General features: G+C 34.6%; 1 long non-coding RNA gene across 2 annotated transcripts in view; it reads left to right on the top strand.

Annotated features, from left to right (window-relative positions):
- The window catches only part of LOC134739741 (uncharacterized), an 86,054-nt gene extending 62,599 nt beyond the window's left edge, over window positions 1-23,455 (top strand). Inside the window, exon 4 of one of the 2 annotated variants that reach the window (XR_010126749.1) lies at window positions 11,506-23,455. This is a non-coding gene — a long non-coding RNA (uncharacterized LOC134739741). Of the gene's footprint in view, window positions 1-10,473 lie in introns of both variants that reach the window. The other variant, XR_010126750.1, reaches the window with a different exon arrangement.
- The last annotated feature ends 236 nt before the right edge of the window (window positions 23,456-23,691 follow it).

Below are 23,691 nucleotides of genomic sequence, written 5' to 3'. Positions count from 1 at the left end.
GTTGAAGATGGGTATACCCAATACCCAGAAATTCCTTATCTTGTTTGTTGTTCAAGAGTTAGTCTGTGCTACTATTTAGTTATATGTCCCCTTTAAAACTCATGTTGAAGTTTCATTCCCAATGTAGTAGTACTGAGAGGTAGGCCTTTAAATGTGATTGGATCATGAGGGCAGGGCCCTCATGGATGAATTAATCTATTCATGGATTTGGATTAATGCATTAAAGGATTACTGAGTTTTGGGAGAGGGAAACTGTTGACTTATTAAGAAGAGTAAGAGTTCTGAGCTAGCACACCACCATGCTCAGCCCCCTCACCTTGTGATGCCACATGTTGTCTCAGAAATGTGCTGAGTCCCCACCAACAAGAAAGCTCTCACCAGATGTGGTCCCTGGAATTTGGACTTCTCAGCAACCATAATTACAATAAATAAATTCCTATTCTTTACATATTGCCAAATCCAGCTATTCTGTTTTAAGCAACAGAACATAGATGAAAAAGTCTGGTATGTGCTAAAGGGACACACTAACTTGTGTACCAGGATGTTCATTGCAAGTCTGTTTGTAATTGTGAAAAATAGGAAAATATGTAAATAAGCTGGAATTTTTGTCATACAATATCATGTTATACAGAGTTAATTTTTTAAAAACCTCAGCAATATAATGATTAGTGAAAAAGTTGCAAAAAGAAACAGAATAATTTTGTATCCAACACTAAATAATATTACTCATATATACTGCTATAGTTTGAATATGGTTTGTAACCACCGAATCTTATATTGGGGTTTGGTCCTCAATGTGGCCGTGTTGAAAGTTGGTGCCTTTAAGAAGTGATTAGTCATTAAGATGCATTAATATCTTTCTTGAGAGACTGAGTTAATCCTCAAAAGACTGAATTAGTTCTCTAGAAATCAGGTGGTTATAAAGCAAGGCTGCTTCTCATGGCTGGTCTCTTTGCCCAAGCCCTCTTCCCCTTCTGCTTCTCTGCCATGTTATGATGCAGCACCAGTCCCCTGCTGGAAGCCGACCAAATAGAGCCACCTGATTTTGCACTTCCCATCCTCCAGAATCATGAGCCAAATAAACTTCTTTGCTTTATAAATTACTTAGTCTCAGGTATTATGTTATAGCAATAGAAAATTAAGACAGATACATATGCAATAAAAGCAAAACTCATGATATACATCAACTTCGGAATGGTGGTTATTTCTAAAGAAAGAGCATATAGGATGAAGGGGGAACTTTCAGTGACTATGTAAGTTTTAAAAAACTTTCGATGAGATATGACTTATTTTTAAAATAATTTTTTAAACAGATCTGTACTTTCATATGTTACCATGAAGAATTTTATCTATCTTTTTTTCAATTGGTTTAAAGTATCTTTCTGGAAAGCATCACTTCATCATATGTGAAAAAAAGAATATAGTGCTTTGCTTTCTATTTTCACCGTGGTAAGACACAACTATGGAATATTTCTTTTCAAGAAGTTTCAACTGATCAAATCCTAAAGTCTCTTCAAGACTCTAGCCATAATTAGACAAAGTGACTTTTGTAATGTGAAACATAAAATATCTAACTAGTCTAACTTGAGATCAATTTATTGATCTTATGATTACTGGGATAATGTTCAAATCAATATGGATGGTAAACTTTGATTTTGTAATAACTCTTTCTCTTATATTCTATTTTCCATAATGCAATATTTCAAATATTTCACAAATAATATACAGCACCCTAAAATAACCCTGAGTGCAAATGCCTGTGCCCATTTATGGACTTCCATTTATGGACTTCATCAGTCTGTTGCCTGAATGTGCTTCATAATAGAAGAAGTGTACATTTCCCATGAGTTGATCTCAATTACATTTTTGCATCAACTGCATGAAGCTCATTTCAATTTTACAGTGAAGAAATGAGTCTAATAAAGCCTAAGTAAATTTCTCAAATGTGCATAGGCAATTTTTTAAAATGTCTCAGAAATTGTAGGAAGGAGTTAAACCCAGATTTGTCTGACTCTAAATTCTGGGCTGATTCCAACATACATTATGAGAACACACTTATGTTGGGTTATGATATCTTAAGGTGGGTATTGAGCTGTTTTATTTTAAACAGTATCATTATGGGGAGCAATTGATAAATGACAAAGTACATTCCAGCCTACTCTTGGGAGATTCTATGGTTTCCTGCTCTTTTACCTCCCGTACATTGCTTTATTTTATAATTTATTTTATCTAAAAATTTAAACTGGTAGTATTTTAATATCATTTTGATTAATAAATCATAGTTTTATACATATATGAAATACAGTATGATGTTTTAATATATGTATACAACGTGGAATTATGAAACCAAGCTAATTAACATATTCATCACCTTACTTTCCCACAATTTTTATGGTAAGATTTGAGATTTCATCTTTTATTTTGAAATATACCATACATATATTATTGTCTACAGTCACCCTGCTATACAATAGATTTCAAAACCTATTCATCCTGTCTGTCTAAAACGATGTTCCCTTTGATCAAAAACTCCCCACACCTCCCTCCTCAACACCCCTAGACCCCATTAACTATCATTCTATTTTCTACTTCTGTGAGTTCAACTTTTTTGATTCCATGTATAAGTGATATCATGGACTATTTGTCTTTCAGTGCCTGGCTTATTTGACTTAGCATAATGTCTTTCAAATTAATACATTGCTGATGACACAATCTTAAATATAGAAAACTCTAAAGACTTTACCAAAAAATTGTTAGAATTGATAAACGAATTCATTAAAGTTGCAGGATACTGCCGGCATATAAATATCAGTAGCATTTCTATATACTAATAATGAATTATCCCAAAAGAAAATTAAGAAAACAGTACCATTTAAAATGTCAACTGCAACAAAAAATACCTAGGAATAACTTTTGGTTAAAAGACATGTATACTTAAAACTATAAAACACTGCTGAAAGAAATTGAAAGAAACAAAAATAAATTAAAATATACCTCATGTTCATGGACATTAAAAGTTAATATTGTAATTAATTATTCATATGTCTTCAACATATTGATTTCAGTTCCTTTAAATATATACCCAAAATATATGTGGGTATAAATTTTGTCTGTACTACCCCTAATGATCTACAGATTCAATGTCATCCTTATCAAAATTCCAATGTCATTTTTCACAGAAATAGAAAAAAATCTTAAAATTTGTGTGGGACTACAAAAGACCCTGAATAGTCAAAACATTCTTGAAAAAAAATTCTCCCTGAAAAACAAACAGACAAAAAAACAAACAAGCAAAGAAGACAAAGCTGAAGACATCACACTTTCTGATTTCAAAACATATTATAAAGTGATTGTAAACAAAACAACATAGTACTGTCATAAAAACAGACATTTCAACCTGTGCAATGGGATAGAAAGTCCAAATATCAATCCAGACATTTATAGTTAATTAAATTTTGACAAAGTTACCAAAAACACACAATGAGAAAGCAAAATAAATAATAAACAAAGTGAAGCGACAACTCACAGAATGAGAGAAAATATTTGCAAATTATATGTCTTATAAAGGGTTAATATCCAAAGTATATAAGGAAGTTAAACGATTCAATAGCAGGAAAACAAATAATCTGATTTAAAAAATGGGCAAAGGAGTTAAAGAGACATTTTTCAAAAGAGGACATACAAATGGCCAACAGGTATATGAAAAAATGCTCGGCATTACTAATCATTAGAGAAATGCAAATTAAAACTACAATGATGTATCACTTCAGATCTGTTATAATGACTTTCATCAAAAAAATTAAAGATAAGTGCAGGCGAGGATAAGGAGAAAAGGAAACTCCTGTACTTTGTTGGTAGGCAGATAAATTAGTATGGCCATCATGATAAACAGTATAGAGTTTCCTTAAAAAAAACAAGAATAGAACTCCCAGATGATCCGGCAATCCCACTACTGGGTATATATTTAAAAGAACTGAAATCAATACATTGAAGAAATATCTGCATTTCCATGTTCATTGTGGCAGTATTCACAATGGCCAAGATATGCAACTTACCTAAGGTCCATCGTCAGATGAATAGATAGATAAAATTTGATACACACACACACACACACACACACACACACAGAGTACATTAGCCCTAAAGAAGAAGGAAATGCTGCTCACAGCTCTTGATCCATCAAATTCTTCTGGAGAGATGACCTTGGCAATAAAAGGACTATTTGGGCTAATATACTCTGAGCTATAAGAGTAGAAGGTATGGCTGCACATGGGTGGCTCTATAGGCTAATGCATCAAAATGTTTCTTCACCTTATGATTTTCTTTAATGCAGTCTAAGATTTGCTTGCTCTTTCTGTGTCTCTACCTTTAGCTTTCCTTTTGTTCTGTTTCTCATACACAATCTGTGGCATAGGTTTTCCCTGAGGATAAATTTTGATATAATTTATTTTTCATAATCAGATTTTCAGAAAAATATACCTTTTAAAATTCAACTATCTTCAGTGAAACTTTAAACACTGCAAAAATGGACAAGATTAGGGAGCTCACTCTAGGTTTCAATGTTACTTTTAAAAAGTTAATGCTTGCAGGAGTAAGGTGGTATTGCAATCCCATTACTGGGTATCTACCCAGAGGAAAAGAAGTCATTATATGAAAAAGATACTTGCACACTAATATATATGTGTGTATATATATATTTCTTTACCCACTCATTGACTGATGGGCATTTGGGCTGGTTCCACATTTTTGCAATTTTGAATTGTGCTGCTGTAAACATGCTTGTGCAAGTATCTTTTTCGTATAATGACTGGAGGCTCACTCCAGACCCTGTTTGCCTGGATATCACCAGTGGAGGCTGCAGAACAGCAAAGATATTTATGATGGAATTGTGATATATATATATATAATATACATATTTATGATGGAATACTACTCAGCTATTAAAAGGGATTAATTAATGGTAATGGCATTCACAGCAACCTGGATGGAACTGGAGAGTATTATTCTAGGTTAAGTAATTCAGGAATGGAAAACCAAACATCATATGTTCTCACTCATAAGTGGGAGCTTAGCTATGAGGATGCAAAGTCATAAGAATAATACAATGGAGAGGGCTGGCAAGATGGCTGAATAGGAACAGCTCTGGTCTGCAGCTCCCAGTGAGACCAACACAGAAGGTGGATGATTTCTGCATTTCCAACTGAGGTACCCAGTTCATCTCATTGGGACTGGTTAGATAGTGGGTGCAGCCCATAGAAGGCGAGCAGAAGCAGGGTGGGGTGTCACCTCACCTGGGTAATGCAAGGGGTCAGGTAACTCCCTCCCATAGCCAAGGGAAGCTGTGAGGGACTGTGCCCTGAGGGATGGTGCTATCTGGCCCAGATACTACGCTTTTCCCACAGTCTTCACAACCCGCAGAGCAGGAGATTTCCTTGGGTGCCTATATCACTAGGGTCCTGGTTTCAAGCACAAAACTGGGCAGCCATTTAGGCAGACACCAAGCTAGTTGCAGGTGATTTTTTTGTACCCTAGTGGCACCTGGAATGCCAGCAAGACAGAACCATTCACTCCCCTGGAAAGGGGGTTGAAGCCAAGGAGTCAAGTGGTCTTGCTCAGTGGATCCCATGCCCACAGAGCCCAGCAAGCTAAGATCCACTGGCTTGAAATTCTCGTTGCCAGCACAGCAGTCTGAAGTTGACCCGGGAGGCTCAAGCTTGGTAGAGGGGGGGTTGTCCACCATTACTGAGGCTTGAGTAGGTGGTTTTCCCCTCACAGTGTATGCAAAGCCTCCGGCAAGTTCAAACTGGGTGGAACCCATTGCAGCACAGCAAAGCCACTCTAGCCAGACTGCCTCTCTAGATTCCTCCTCTCTGGGCAGGGCATCTATGAAAGGCAGCAGCCCCAGTCAGGGGCTTATAGATAAAACTCCCATCTCCCTGGGACAGAGCACCTGGGGGAAGGGGCAGCTGTGGGCACAGCTTAAGTAGACTTAAACATTCCTGCCTACCAGCTCTGAAGAGAGCAGTGGATCTCCCAGCACAGCGCTTGAGCTCTGCTAAGGGACAGACTGCCTCCTCAAGCGGGTCCCTGACCCCCATGCTGACAGACACCTTATACAGGAGGGCTTCAGCTGGCATCTGGTGGGTGCCCCTCTGGGACGAAGCTTCCAGAGGAAGGAGCAGGCAGCAATCTTAGCTGTTCTGCAGCCTCTGCTGGTGATATCCAGGCAAACAGGGTCTGGAGTGGACCCCCAGCAAACTCCAGCAGACCTGTAGAAGAGGGGCCTGACTGTTAGAAGGAAAACTAACAAACAGAAAGCAATAACATCAACATCAACAAAAAGCATGCCCGTGCAAAAACCCCATCCAAAGGTCACCAATGTCAAAGATCAAAGGTAGATAAATCCGTGAAGACAAGGAAAAAACAGTGCAAAAATTCTGAAAATTCCAAAACCCAGAATGCCTCTTCTCCTCCAAAGGATCACAACTCCTTGCCAGCAAGGGAACAAAACTGGACAGACAATGAGTTTGATGAATTGACAGAAGTAGGCTTTAGAAAGTAATAACAAAAGTATATGTTTATTGCACCACTACTCACAATAGCAGACTTTGAACCAACCCAAATGCCCATCAATGATAGACTAAATAGAGAAAATGTGACACATATACTCCATGGAATACTATGCAGCCATAAAAAAGAATGAGTTCATGTCCTTTGCAGAGACACAGATGAAGCTGGAAACCATCATTCTCAGCAATTTAACACAGGAACAGAAAAACCAAACACCACATGTTCTCACTCATAATTGGGAGTTGAACAATGAGAAAACATGGACACAGGGAGGGGAACATCAAAAACCAGGGCCTGTTGGAGGGTGAGGGGCAAGGGGAGGGGTAACATTAGGAGAAATACCCTTACACATGTATGCCTATGTAACAAATCTGCATGTTCTGCACATGTATCCCAGAACTTAAAGTATTAAAAAAAAAAAAAAGAATGATACAATGAACTTCGTGGACTCGGGGGTAAGGGTGGGAGGGAGTAGGGATAAAAGACTACAAATTGGGTTCAGTGTATACTGCTTGGGTGATGAGTGCACCAAAATCTTACAAATCACCTCTAAATAGCTTACTCATGTAACCAAATGCCACTTCTTCCCCAAAAACCTATGGAAATAATTTTTTTTAAAAGTTAATGCTTACATTTAAAATGAAATTTGATTGCTATATGTGGCTTCAGATTGATCTTCAAAGTGTATTTCATCAATATGATTGAAGATATTTTGGGATTACAGAGAAAGCATCAGAATGTAAAGAGGTTTGTTCAGGGTCTTGATCATTTTAAGTGATCTGCGAAACTGGATATGTAGTGTACAAAGTTTGTAGAGAAAATTTACATATGAAGTTTCACTAATATATAATCTTGTGAAATAATGCCAAGTCTGCAATCTAAAATAAAAGTTAAATCAAGCAAACCTAGCGTGATTCTGAAGATGTGCCATGAAAATTCCACATCTTCCCTTATGTTATCAATTTTTTAAGAAAGAGTAATATTAAAAATAAGCTTCCATTAAGTTGGATTTTTTCTTTTTTTCCTTTTTTGTTTCAGCAGAATCACTATTGTCCTAAGAATAAGTAAAAAGGAAGTGAGATGGAATTGATAAAGAGTGTACGTTTAATTTTTTTCTGAGGTAAATTGGGATAATTCAAGTATACCATAATATTCAATTGAAGTAATGAGAATTTCTGATTGAGGACCCTCTATGACTAACTCTTAATCTCAATTAATCTTCACAGTAAAACAGTGAGTTCAGTAGTATTGCTATCACCATTTTTTAGGAATCTATAGAAGTTACTTGCCTAATGGAAGGCAGGTAATAAATGGTGCAGTCCTAATATAGACTCAGTCATCTTGGACTAGAGTCTGCACTGGCAGTTATGCTATAATTATTATATATAACGATAATTGTTATAGTTTATATAATTATAGCCATGGCAGGTTCTAAAAGACATTTTGAAGGCTACATTATGATTTTATACATATAATGAGGACTGTTTTTTAGTTTTAAAGACATTGAGACAAAAGCCAACATGCTAATCAGAAAGAAGTCACAGAGCCTTGTGTATTAGTCTGTTTTCACACTGCTGATTAAGGCATACCTGAGACTGGGTAATTTATAAAGAAAAAAGGGTTTAATGGACTCACAATTCCACATGGCTTGGAGGCCTCACAATCATGGTGAAAGGCAGAGGGCACATCTTACATGGCAGCAGACGAGAAAAATGAGAACCAAGTGAAAGGGGTTTCCCTTTATAAAACCATCAGATCTTGTGAGACTTATTCACTACCAGCAGAACAGTATGTGGGAAACGGCCCCCATGATTCATTTATCTCCCACCATGTCCCTCCCACAACATGTGGGAATTATGGGAGCTACAATTCAAGATGAGTTTTGAGTGGGGACACAGCCAAACCATATCACCTTGATATGTGCATGCATCAGAACCAAGTTAAAAGATAACTAGGGGGAGGCATGATTATTTGTTGTTTTAATATAAACATAAAGATAATAAGATATGATTTGAGTAACATCCAATACAATACAAATAAAATTATTATTAAATCAGCATCCTTGTGGTTTGTAGATGGAAGAAACTGGTAAAGAAAACTGTATCATAACAAGCATTCACCTAAAGATCATGCATTTTCTCATATTTAAATTTATATTAAAAATATGGTCTTTTGTCTTATTAGTGTCATCAAAACCATTCCCAAATCTTGTATTTTCACCAAAATTGTCCTAGCTTTTCAAAAACAACTGCTTTTTAATATGAAAGAGATATAAGTAATTTGATATTTTTCTTGGTGTGCCAGCTGTGAGTTTACCTTCATTTCAGATACAGAAACAGGATAGACATGAGTCCAAAAGTATGGATATAAATCACCCAGGCATTTAAAGGGTTAGGCTTTCTTCTTTTATAGTCAGCCCTTCTTTTTCATTAAGACAGTAACAATGGAAGGGAAAGTAATTTATATTCCAAGTCAAAGAAAAATGGAGATCATAGACCTGTTTGAATGAGAGAGAAGCCTGGAACAAGAAGATAACAATTTTACCTTCAAGTTTCTGAATTATTTCTTATATTGTGGAGGTTGAGAGGCTTAGTCCTAGTTAGAGAGATGAATAAGCAAGCTGCTCTCAGTGTTCAGATCCTCAGGTGCTCAAGTGTGGAATGGGCCCACCAGAATGCACATGAGCTAGAAACTGGCACAGAGTAAGGAGCTGGACAAAAGTGAATAGAAGGACTAGGTTTGTAGTGTATTTGGTCTATAGGTGCAGTGGTAGGATTCTCTGATTTTTTAAAGGGTGTATAGGAGGTATACTGGTAAGTGTGAAGAAATTAATGGCCTTTAAGTAACCAAATTAAAGTAAGCGAGAAAGGCGATAAAACTATCAAAATGGGATTTCAGACTTTAAAAATTGGACAGATTTTTAAGAATATATTTAACAAATTATTGGATTCATCCATCAATGCATCCATTTGCCCATTTAACAAAAACTCTTTGTGAGATGGTAAGATGCTAAAGATTCCACATGAATAAAGCAGATATGCTCCCTGTCTTACAATCTGTAGTGGAATAATCTTACAGGTTGTAGTGCAATAAATTAAATAAATAATTTTATATACTTAATAGTTGTAATTGAAATATGTGCTATAAATGCCAAAGACAGGATGCTGTGAAAAATAATTAATAGTGAAATATAATCTATCCTGAGGTTTTGGAGGTCAGTAAAGTGTCATCCTGAAATTGAAGAAAAGTTGCTTAACTTTAAAACAATTTTACTTAATCTGAGAGTGAAGGAGATAGCCAGGTGATAGGACTCAAGAAGTGAGCTTTACTGCAAAGGCCATGCTTATTTGAAAACGAGAAAGAAGGTCATTGTAGCTGAAAAGGTAAGCAGTGAGCGATTGGATCATCCAGGGAATGTTAGAACATTTTGGAATTATTGAACTTTGTTAGTCAAAAAATTCCTAATACAAAAATTGACATTAATTTACAGATAGAAAAATAACACAGCATTTTAGAAAAATAAATGTTTCAAAAAGCTGAAGTCAGAAATATTCTGGCTAAATTAATGAATATCAAGATAGAAAAAATAATTCTGCCTATTTGTAGGTAGAAAAAAGAGCCCCTTCCACTTAAAAGTGGGAACAACCAACCTGGCCTTAGACTTCTACCCAGCAACATTCAATGTTAGAAATAAAACTAGGAACATACTCATATGGTTTCGCTGTGTCCCCACCTAAATCTCATCTTGAATTGTAGTTCTCCTAATCTCCACATGTCGTGGGTGGGGCCCAGTGGGAGGTAATTTAATCATGGGGGCAATTACCCTCATGCTGTTCTCATGATAGTGAGTTCTCATGAGATCTGATGGCTTTATAAGGGGCTCTTCCTCCTTTTGCTCGACAGTTCTTCTTGCTGCCACCATGTGAAGAAGGACATGTTTGCTACCCCTTCCACCATGTTTGTAAGTTTCCTGAGGCCTCCCCAGCCATGGTAAACTGTGAGTCAATTAAAACTCTTTCCTTTATAAATTACTCAGTCTTGGGGAAGTCTTTATTAGCAGCATGAGAACTGACTAATACACATACACATATTTTTGAGTTATAGGACATATCAGCAAGAAATGTCAACCCAGCCTCAAAGTAATTCAAGAATAAAAATAAAATTGGTAGAGAAAATGCACTCAATTAAGTACTACACTGAAAGACATTTGAGTTGCTCCAGTCTGTTTCTATTACCAATAATGCTATAAACATAATTATGAAGGTCCACAAATAAATCTCTAGGATGAGTTCTCCATGATGGAATTACTTCTAGAATATTTTAAGATTTAATTTAATATCTACATTTTAAGCTTCATAGAAGCTTTTGCATTATAGTGACCTTCTTTCACCTAACAGTTTTTTAACCTAGGTTTCAAATTTGTCATTTATATATACAGGTTAAACATCCCTTATCCAGTAATCTGAAACTCGAAATGGTAAAAAAAAACCTGAAACTTTTTGAACAATGACATGATGCCACAGTTGGAAAATTCCACACCTGACTTCATATGACAGGTTGCAGTCAATAGAATGAATGATTGAAGGATTAGATAGCACAGGTGCACAACACACAGCTTATTCAGTGCCTCAAGGGGAAAAAAGACCCTCCTAACACCCATCAGCTATGATATATCTTTTCTGCACATGCCCAGATTCCCTCATGCAAGCACACTCACAAAAGGTAATAAAATGGCACATGTGTAGGCTGGATGCACCAAGGAAATTTCCTTACAATGGCCCACAAAGGGGTCAAGACCAACAGACATTACTCGTACTTTTTTTGCTTACTCTGCTTTTTGATGTAAAGATATTGTTAAAAAAGTCAAAAAGGCCTGCAGATACCCCAATGGGTAACAGCGATGAGAAAATAAGGAAACATTTTGTTTATCTATAGCACAGAAAGTCAAGCTGTTAAGAGAAACTGGACAGCAGCGTCTCAGTGTGAAATGTCTTCCAGAAGAGTATGGTGTTGGAATGAAGACCATATACCACCTGAAGAAACAGAAGGAAAAACTGTTGAAGTTCTATGCTGAAAGTGATAAGCAAAAGTTACTAAAAACTAGAAAATCCCTGCATACATTGCCCAATTGTGAAAGAGCCAAAATGGTTCTGAATCAAGGTGATTGTGATAATATTAACAATGAAGATGATATTAACAGTGCAGAGAAATGTGTCTGTAGACTAACATGGCAAAAATGTGTGATGGGCTTATAGAAGAACTAAAGCAGTGGGCAGTGATAACAGAACAAGAATTCATGTCAGTTTATAAAATCAAAGAGGAACTTCGAAGACAAAAACATTAATGAGGCAGCATTAATGAGGAAATATTTTTTAAAGCCAACAGCAGAATGCCTCTTTCTCCCTAGAGAACCCATTTCCTAGTCCCCCGACTGCTTCTGATGTTTCTTCTCACCGAAGGAAATAAAATACAGTGTATTTTAATCAAAACACAGCATTGCAGGTGGGGACTAAGTGCTTGCAGTTGTTTGCTGCTGCTCTTTCACAGCTGATAGAGGTGTTCTGGTGATGCCACTCTGCTGCTTAGTTACCCTAAACACATTATTTTTTCACTATATTAATGGTGTGCCATATTGTTTACTTTTAAGCACTTTTGTGTGAATAAGTGTAAGAAAATGATTACTTATTGTTAGGATATAAATTCAGAGTCAGGAATGATGGCAATGCCAAACAACCAGAGATGGTCCACATAGGTGGCTGAGAGAGTGACACATTTACTTTCTGATAGTTTCTTGTACATGAACTTCATTTCATGCACGAAATAACTAAAAAATATTTTATAAAATTACCTTCAGGCTATGTGTATAAAGTGTATATGAAACTTAAATGAATTTTGGGTTTAGACGTTGGTCCCATTTCCAAGATATCTCATTATGTATATGCAAATATTTTAAAATCAGAAAAAAACCCCGAAATTCTAAACACTTCTGGTCCCAAACATTACAGATAAAGGATATTCAACCTCTATATGTCATAATAAGCTTTCCTTTTGCTTCCATTTGCATTTTTGCTTTTTGAAGAAGCAAAGTGTACAACTGTCAAGAGCACAATTTCTGGAGTCAGATTGCTTGGGTTCAAAATGCAGTTCTGCCCCTTTTAATGGAAACCTGAGAAAGATACATATCTCTTTATCATTCTTGATTTTTGAAATATGGATAAATAATACCTACCTCATCGATCAGGGTTAGGCTTAATAAATTATTTTGTATCCAGTGATTTACATAGTGTTAATCTGAGGTAGATGTTGTTATTACATAGTAAGACCTGTATATAATTCACTTTACTTCCTAATCTCTGGAATTCTTTGGTTCCAAATGTACCTCTTGCCTCTTAAATTTAAAAAGGAAAATCTCTGCAATGCATGTGTATTTGACTCTTAGATTAGAGAACAAATGTAGCTAAATGTGAAATAAAAGTTTTGGGATAATACCACTTTTACTTATGCATTGATTTGAAGCTTTGTGATATTGTTAATATTCGATAATTTTGATCTGCAAAAATGGCAACTAAATATGCTTCAATCTAATACATGAATAAGAAGGGCCCTTTCATGACAGGTTAGCTGATTCATAACATAAGAATTACTTAATATTAAAAATGTCATCCTTTAAGATCCAGCTCTAATGTTATTTCTTTTCTAAATAACTTCTCACCTTATGCAAGAAGATTTGTCATTTGCACAAATGGACTTTCATGACACTTTACGATGGTTTTACCTTCATCTTTATGTTCTTACTCTGTAAATATGACTTTCGCTAATAGTAGACCAATTTTGTCACTTTATTTTTTAATGATCAGCACTGAGTTTTATATCTCTCATATAGTAGGTGCTCAATATACATTTATGTAGTTAAAAAATGGATGCATTGGTGTATGCATGGGGCAGGCATGAATAGAACTAGCTTTATGTGTTGGTCTGCACAATTAATACATTATCAAAAGCTTTCTCCCCCAATTAACCTCCACTTCTGATTTATTAATTTAAAAAGTGAAACAATTATATTATCTGCCCCTTGGTTTAAACCAGTGAATAGTTTGAACAAATGCCATAAGAAATTTTTTTTCAGTAGCTGTTATGAATGGGCCTTGTTGAGCCATTCCTTAGAACAGGTTTTAATTTATATATAGAAGTATTAACTAGATGGGAGATTTAGTAATATTAGAAGTGGGAGCCTAATAGGTAATGAGCAAACAATGAAAAATTGTATCAGTTTGTTAGATCTGCTTCTGGTAGGCAGAAGCAGATCTTGTCTTCTTTCTCAGATAAGAAAACCAGAGAGCTTTATTAGTAATGCCATATTATAAAAAAATAGCCAACATTTCTTAAATGTCTACCATGTAATAGACATGTCCTAAGCATTTTATATATGTTCCCCCATTTATTTCTTATTGAAGCTCACAAAATAACCAACACTATTATCTGCTCTTATAAATAGAGTAACTGAGACATAGGGAGGTTAGATGTTTTTCCTAAGGTCATATAGCCAGTTAGTAGAAGAGCTAAAGTTCATACCCAGACATCTACTCAAGAGCTGTGTGGTTAAGCATTATTCAGAGCAGCTTTTCTGGGATGGGTATCTTCTGTTTGACCTCTTTGCAGATACACTTTTCCTCCTTCTCAATCCTGCTTTCCTGGAGGCTGACCAAGCTGCTATTAATGGGCTCACTTGCCTTCTAGCCACAGGTAGGGTTTGGTCTATACGGCATAATAGCAGAAGAGAAAATGAGAAGAGAATGAGGTCAGGACTCTGATTAAGCCATGAAATTTTATTTTAAATGTGAACATCAACAAAATAATTATATTGAAACTTACATTGACCTCCCTAATCTTGACAATTTTTGAGGTATTTAACATTCCACTGCAGATAGTTGAGTTTTAGAAGATACAACTTTCTGAAAAATCAATGACAAAATTGGTTGCCCTGCTTCCCTCCCTGTTACATTACTGAGAATTGGCTGTGTCTCTGTATAAAGACCAGAGTTCCTTAAGTGATCTCCGCACATCATCACACCCTCCATATTCCAATAACTTTTGTCCCTTCAGGTATAGAGGTAGGAAAATCCCCCAGTGTTACTAGCCCTATGGGGTCTGCACTATCCCTTTTTGGATTATTTAAACCCTGCACATAACTTTTAAAAAGTGTCTCTAGTTCTTATCAAATTATCCTGTTTGTGTGTTCCAGTTATTTCCTACCCAAAATCATGACTGAATAATTGTCTAATAAAGCATTCAATTATATTTTTGAAAACATTATGCCATGATGTCGTATGATTATGCTTTTTTGCTCAATATATAGCAAGCACATTAGTGCTGAGCACATGTGAAGTGTTTAATTAATTAAGTGCTTATTTACTGTAAAATTTTAAGGCTTTTAAATTAAGATGCTAAAATAACATATGATTGTATTTAGAATTTATTATAATTTTGGTATTAAATGAAAATGATAAACCTTTCAAAAGGAACATGGGGAGATCTACTTTTCAAAAGAATAATGGTTAATCACTGTGGCATTATTTCATAAAGTATAATGTCTAGAAGGCTTTAAAGTCAAAACAGAGAGGCATATGAAAGAGCTGTATACTTTTGCCCAATAAGAGTGAAAGAAATTTTTATCAGCAATTGATTTTAGTGATAGCTTATCTTCACTTCATATTACACAACACCCTAATAAAAATATATGATAGAGGACTCATCATTGTGGAAAAAAATAAATGTTAATTGCAGGACAGTTCAAATGTTGGCCTTGGACTAACTCAGTTCTCCCTTTCTCGCTTGCAGTTCTCAAGAATAAGTGTAGAATGTTCTGGGAATGCAACATCCTGAAATACAGAGAAACAGGTTAGAATAGCCCAGTCTCCGTCTTTGTCCTTCCTGGGACAAGATATTCTACAAAACTTTAACCCATTGATTTGTGTAGCTTGGGGTTATAAAACCCAGGGCAGGTGTTTTTTGTAGTCCCTTAGCAATGATATGAGGTGGGGTACCTGTAGATGAGAGTCCATTTGCCCTGGGCAGCTTTCCTGAGCCTTGGGAGATGGACCCACTATGAATCTCAGGCTTCTACTCTCCCTTTCTGCCTATCTGTAAGTAATACAGTTGCTTTACTCAACTTGTGTGAGTATTCTATCCCAGTATACTCATACAAATTGTAGAAATTACAGCCCAAGTTGCAGTGGGCTGAAATGGTAACCACTGTGCAGTGATCCTGCTTTGCACTTATTTAACAAGTGATTGAAGGAATTAGGTATTATTTACTTAAAGATTCTCTAATCTCAAACTTATTTCTTGAAGTCCTGAGAAATAGAATAAGAGCATAGCTTTCTGGATTCCAAAATTACTGTTCTTTCCACTGCATCCCACCACTTTAATGACAGTATGCTAATGAACATGCACACCTCTGTAGAATTATTTATAATGACATTTGTGAAAAATTTTTATGCATTTATGTTTTAGGCAGATGCTAAACCCCATTGAACAATGGTTTCTTAAAGAGTAAACCCATTTTATCCAAAAGAGGTCACATGGCTGTGTGGTGTCTTGACTGATGCCACAAATGACATTCCTAGCCTTGGACCCAGGACCTCCTATGTGATATCCTACATTCCCTCTTTCTTTGCTTGCTGTCTGTCAGCCAAATATAAAGAATCCAGGAAAAGACTCCTAAGACCTAGGGAATGTACATAAGTGGATACGTGGTAAAGAGTTATTTATTCCAACCAGCTTAAACTATGAAATGAGCAAGAAATGTATTGTGTTAAGATTCTGAGATTCGTGGTTTTCTTTTATACTTAGATTTCCCTGATTGATACAGAAATTGAAGGTAACTTTCTTCACATGATAAAAGCTGTCTACAAAATAATAACATTATTATTATTTGCATAGCAATTGTAAAATACTAAAAGTATTTTTATTGAAATGCAAAATAAATGTTATCATTACTTCTTTTTTTCAAAATTGTATTAATACTTAACAATGCATCCAATCAAGAAAAATAAACAATAAGTAAAAAAAGAAAGAGTAAAATAAAAAAGTAATTAATGACAAAATATTATTAAAGTTAATATGAAGATTTAGCACAATTGCTAGACATAAAATCAGTCATAATTATCAGTTGCATTTCTATCCTACAGTAACAAGCATGTTTGTTGTTTACAAGATGACAATGACATATGTACAGTTTGAATATAACAAAGAATAACTGAAGAAATAAGTTGAACAAAAATATATAAGACCTTTATGTTGAAAAAATACAGTGAAAGAACTTAAAAAAAACCTGAAATAACTGTAGATATACAATGCTTATGGATAAGATGTCTCAGAATTCTAAAATTACTTTTGGTCCTGAATTGCTCTCTAGATTCACTACATTCTTAACAAAATGTTAACATGGTCTTAATGGATCATGTCAAGCTGATTTTAAAATGTATATTAAAGGCTGGGTGTGGTGGCTCACGCCTGTAATCCCACCACTTTGGGAGGCCAAGGCAGGTGGATCACCTCAGGTCAGTAGTTCGAGACCAGCCTGGCCAACATGGTGAAACCCTGTCTCTACTAAAAATACAAAAAAGTAGCCGGACATGGTGGTGGCTGCCTGTAATTCCACATACTCAGGAGGCTGAGGCAGGAGAATCACTGGAACCCAGAAAGTGGAGGTTGCAGTGAGCTGAGATTGTGCCACTGCACTCCAGCCTGGGTGACAAGAGCAAAACTCCATTTAAAAAAATTTCAAAAAAGAAAAAAAAATATATATATAGAAGTTCAAATGCCAAAAATTATCAACACTCTTTAAAAAGATTATCTCTTTGAGGAAAGAGGGTAGGCCAACTACTTATCAAGACTTGTTAAAAGAAAATTAAGAAAATGTTTATTAAGAAAATATAGCAAAGTTTATTGTCATAGGAATATGAGATTAGGCTAATAAAACAGAAACATGATATGACAGCCATCACTAAAGATCTGTGGTGAAAATTCACTATTCTATAAGTTGTACTGGGACATCTGGGTACTTGAAAAAATACAATGTGATCTCTACTCTATGACAAATAATTTTGGAAGACATATTTAAGAAGAAAACATAGGAGAATATCTTTACATCCCTAGGGTAAGGACTCATGATGTTTAAAGAGTGAAAACCATAAGGAAAAATATTGAAAATTTTGATACTTAAAAAAAAACTTCTATTTGTCAAAAGTCATTAGGAAATGTGAAAAGATAAACCATAATCTGGGAAATAGCATTTTAACATAAATAGTTCTAAATAGAATAGCGTAGCATATAGAATATATGCGAAACACCTATTTATTTTAAACCCAATGATTTAATAGAAAAAAGAGCAAAAGGAAAGGAAACATAAATGTTCAATAAAATATGAATCAACATTCAACCATATTAATGCTTAGAAAAATGCAAATTAAAATTCTTATGAAATGATTCACACCAAGTAGATTTATAAAAATGTAAAAAGTGTTACAATACTAAATGTTGGCAGTGTGGTGCAACAACAGAAATTATATCCTATGGTTGGGGAGTGTTAACTGATTGAGGCATTATGAAAGATAACCTGTCATTACTAAGTTAGGTTTAACATATATATACTTGATGACCCAAAAATTTCATTTTCATGTGCAAATCTTAGAGAATAGTTTATCTTGTTTTGAATATCTGAGACGGAATATTCATAATAGCATATATATTTTTGTTTGTTTGTTTTGAGACAAAGTCTTGCTCTTGTCCCCCAGACTGGAGTGCAATGGTGCCATCTCGGCTCACTGAAACCTCTGTCTTCTGGGTTCAAGTGATTCTCCTGCATCAGCCTCCCGAGTAGCTGGGATTACAGGCACCTACCACCACGCCTGACTAATTTCTGTATTTTTAGTAGAGACGGGGTTTCACCATGTTGGCCAGGCTTGTCTTGAACTCCTGACCTCAGGTGATCTGCCCACTTCGGCCTCCCAAAGTGCTGGGATTACAGGTGTGAGCCACTGCCACTGCGCCTGGACTTCATAATGTTAGTGTCAGTAATAACAAAAAAAGAAACCTTGAAACTACTGAAAGGTATGGGAACAGTAGAATGAACAAAAACAAAATTATAAGATATCAAACAATAGAATTTTCTACAGCAGTATAACTCAATGAATTGTGGATAAATGCGCCCACAGATTTCAACCTTAAAATTATATATTGAGAGAATATGCAAAGAATAGAGAATCATACATGTGGTAGGATTACAGTTATAAATGAGTATAGTAAAAAATAAAAGAAAATGCTCTTAGTAGGAATATACATGTTTGCTAAAACTATCAAAGAATAGCAAGGAGATAAGTATCTCAAAATTTTACAAATGGCTTCCTACAGGTTTAAATAGAAAAGTGACACAAGGTGACTTCAAAGGGCTGGGTATTATAATATTTCTTACATTCCATGTATAGAGGCATTCTCTTATTATGAAAACCTAGATAGATAGATAGACAGATACAGATATGTATAAAATAAACACTTTTATATGTGTAATCTTTCACAATTAAAAAAGAGAAAAAACTATAAAGTACCATTTTTCCACATTTATAGAAAGAGAGAGTACAACAACATAGTGAGAAGTTTTATGAAAGTGAGATAATTGAACTTGTTTACAGACTGGAAGGAAGGTACATAAGTGATGATGAAATTTATAATATTGGATCAAATTAAATTATGGATGAAGCAGGGTCTTTAAAGAAATGGAGTGGAAGTAAACTTCAGTGCATGTAGAGGAATATCTTTTCCCAGGAGATGGGACATCCCTTTGAGACCAGAATAAAGTGGCTGAAGATGAGCATAGTTACAGTAATTTAGTTACTCTGGAGTCAGGCATCTGAGAGAATTCATACTTTGTAGTTTTAGTTTTTCCTTGTGAAAAAAGAAGAGGCAAGTTCTTGCTCAGAAAGTGTGAGATGGCAGTAGAGGAGAGAAAAGAAGAAAAATATTTACATGGTCAACATAGAGCTGCTCATTGATACCTGATTCTCATCTCATTCTGGGCACCATGAAGCACCAAATTCCTGCCCTTTTGTTGTTTAATGGGACCAGACTTCTAATTCTGGTCAATGAGTTTTGGGCAGAAGTGGTGTGTGTCACCTCCAAGCTGGAGCACTCCTCCTGAATGCCAGCTGTACTTTGACCTTCCTCAGTAACTGTGGAAGAATGCGTCAACATGGATGCTACATTGGCCTTGATGCCTGAGTGATAATGAGGAACACAGCCCCTGGCCACTCTATTCAGACAAGTAGAGTGAGTGAAAAGCAAACATTTGTTTTCAATATTATGAACATTTCAAAATTGTTTGTTATCTAATGTAATATACCTGATACAGTTTAGAATAGTTTTTTGGCTTTTGTTTGCTTTATTTTTGTGAGGATTTTTGGATTTTTTTTTTTTTTTAAATGAGAATGGGAAAGTAACCTCAGGAGCAAGTAACATTCTTGCTTACTGGCACTTGGGATCTAGTTTTAGTTCCTGCAAAACAGATTATTTGGGTTTTTAAATTTGTTTCCTTGTTTCTAATTTTAGTTTTACTTTTCAATGTTGGCTTTTGAGGTATCCTTCTTTGATGCCTAGTTTGTTGAGGTTTCTATCATGAACGGGTGTTGAATTTTATCAAAGCTTTTTCTGCATTTATTGAGATAATAACACAGTTTTTATTTTTAATTCTGTTTATGTGATGAATCACATTTCCTAATTTGCATATGTTAAACCAGCCTTGCATCCCAGGAATAAAGCCTATTTTATCATGGTGGATTATTTTTTTGATGTGCTGCTGGATTTGGTTTGCTACTATTTTGTTGAGGATTTTTATGTCAATGTTCATCAGGACTACTGGCCTGAAACTTTCTTTTTCACTGTGTCTCCCAGGTTTTGGTATCAGAATGATGCTGGCCTGATAGAATGAGTTAGGGAGGAGTATCTCCATCTCCATTTTTTTGAATAATTTCAGTAGGATTGCTACCAGCTCACCTTTGTGCATCTGGTAGAATTAAGCTGTGAATCTATCTGGTTCAGGGCTTTTTCTGGATGGTAGGGTTTCTTTTTAAATTACTGATTCAATTTCAGAACTCATTATCAGTAAGTTCAAGATTTTGGTTTCTCTCTGGCTCAATCTTGGGAGGCTGTATGTTTCCAGGAATTTATCCATTCCTTTCATGTTTATAGTTTATAACAGGGTTTATTGTATTTCTGTGGGGTCCATGGTAATGTGTCCTCTGTCATTTCTGATTGTGTTTATTTGGATCTTCTCTTTTTTTCTGTACTAATCTATTAATCTGGCTAGCAGTCTATCAATCCTATTTATACTTTTGAAGAACAAATGTTTGGTCTTGTTGGTATTTTGAATGGGTTTTCATGTCTCAGTTCAGTTCAGCTCCGATTTTGGTTATTTATTTTCTTTTGCTACGTTTGTGGTTGGTTTGCTCTTGTTTTTCTCATTCCTCTATGTGTGATGTTAGGTTGTTATTTTGAGATCTTACTAACTTCTTCATGTAGGCATTTAGTGTTATAAACTTTCCTCTTGACACTGCTTTAGCTATATCCCAGAGATTCTGTTATGTTGTATATTTGTTTACATTCATTTCAAAAAATATTTTGATTTCTGCCTTAATATCAGTCTTTATCCAAAATTTGTTCAGGAGTAGGTCATTTAATTTGCATGTAAATTTATGGTTTTGAGATATCTTTTTGGTATTGATTGAAAGTGATTTATGTACCAGAAACAACTGGCTGAAGAATTGGAGAATCATCAAACTAAGGAAAGGATTTTCCTAAAAAAATATATACTAGTTGGACAATAAAAAGGAACATTGTTTATGAATAAATTTAGGAGGGTACTCAAAACTGAGAAGTAGAATCAATTTTAGAGTTTCAAGTAGAGATCACATGGATAGTTAATAGCATTCAAAACATGTAAATAATTTCTTAGTCACACAAATATAAAAATACCACTGTTGCCTTAAGAAATTGTCCTGTCACCCTGTCAAATTTCTATAAAAAGGCAAACAAACTAGTATATTTTTAAAACAAATCTCTACCAAATATTATTAACATTTGAATTCTTTTCTTCATGCTAAAACTTTTAAGCCAGATCACTTTATTCTTGGAGTAAGAAGACAAATGTCTTTAAAGAAGCTTCCAATTTATTCTAATGTAAATTTTCTGAAATTAGTTTCATAAATTTATAAATTATTAAGTGATGCAACATTCCTAGATATTCAAAATTAAATATGTTATACTGTGTATTTAATTACACTTATATATAAAGTTCAAATAAAATAAAACAGGATATAATTCTCTAGAATATTCAGCATTTTTAAACCTTTTCTTTGTACCATTATCTAATATCTTTGCATAGGTAAATCCTATAAATTCCATCTCAGAATAATATTTTAATACATTAAACATATAATTACAATGAAAAGTAATAATAACAAAATACATTACTAAAACACAGCCTTTGAAGGAATGATTTAATAGCTCTAGATTAAGAATCTAGAAAATATATATTTCATTAAAATGATTATTTTCACCTTTATATAAACTTGTTTAAAAGTTTTTAATAACGGATTAATGGTATACAGAACTGTTGATTTCTATATGTTCATCTTGTATGTGGTCACTTAATTATCTTTTTAGTTATAATAGTATTTCTGTTAACTCTCTTTTCTAGATACACAATACAGTAATAACATCTGCAAAAAACTTGTTTCAGTATTTAATGTTTATAAATAATATTTTTTGATTATGTAAGTAATATAAGCTTACTGCAAAAAATGAAAAAACACAGAAAAACATGTAGAGATGAGAATTGTCAATATTTAATGTACACATTTCCAGAAAGTTGGTATTGTTTCATTTTAATAAAATCCTGTTATTTCCAACAACGTTGATGAATTGGAGGATATTATGTTAAGTGAAATAAGCCAGGCACTGAAAGACATTCTCACTAATATGTGGGAGCTAAAAAAATATATATTGAACTCCTGGAGATAAAGAATAGAATGATGTAGAATGCCAGAGGCTAGGAAGGGTAGCTTGGGGGAAGGACAAAGAGGGGATGATTAATGCCTACATACATACAGTTGGAAAGAAGAAATAAGATTGAGTGTTCTGTAGTACAATAGAACAACAATAGATAACAATAATTTATCGTACACTTAAAAATAACTAAAAGGATGGCACTGGAATGTTCCTGACACAAAGGAACATTGTGTTGAAGTGATGAATATCCCAATTACCCTGATTTGATCATTACACATTTTTTGCTGTGTCAAAATATCAGGTGTACCCCATAAATATTTACAACTATTATGTATACATAGTAAATACAAATTTAAAAAATAAAAATAAATCTCTAACATATCCAAAGCTGGTAAAGAAACGGAGTGAAAGCCATTTCATTTGCCTTAGGCAAAAGGATCTTTACTGCATTGCTAATATTCCCTATTGACAGTTTAGTAATAGCTATCAAAAATTTTATGACTATACCTTTGACTCAGCTATTTTACCTTTAAGATTTCTTCTGAGCAAAAACCTCATAAAGTTGCACAAAAATTATCTACAACTATGTTTATGCTAATATTTTGAATAAAATTGGCTACTGTTTACTCAATGCTTACTCTGTGCCAAGTATTATGCTAAAACTTTTATGTACATCACCTCATTTCAGCCTTGTAAAAACCTCATTGCCCCTTTCTTTTTAATTTCCATTAACAGGGAAGACTATTTAAGCTTAGATCTTAGGTGAGTTAGTCAAGAATACACAAACAATAAGTATGTAAGTTAAAGTCATCCATCTCCAGAACCTGATAAAACAACAAAAGGGAAAAGGAAAAACAACAACTTAAACCATTTTTTTAAAGGTACATTATAGCATATTAAACAATAGATTGTTATGAAGACATCTGCAAGTGATAATGCAAAGAAAAAATTAAGACATTGTAAAAATGTCCCCTAAAAGGTTGATCATATATACTTTGTAATCTAAGTGTTGATAAAATATACAGTAAAATATTAATAGGCAGAAAATAAAATTGGGAC

This window comes from Pongo pygmaeus, chromosome 5 (assembly GCF_028885625.2).
Source record: "Pongo pygmaeus isolate AG05252 chromosome 5, NHGRI_mPonPyg2-v2.0_pri, whole genome shotgun sequence".
Classification (NCBI taxonomy): Eukaryota; Metazoa; Chordata; class Mammalia; order Primates; family Hominidae; genus Pongo; species Pongo pygmaeus.
The sequence above is the reverse complement of the archived record's forward strand: the minus strand, read 5'-3'. Positions and strand labels throughout refer to the sequence as shown.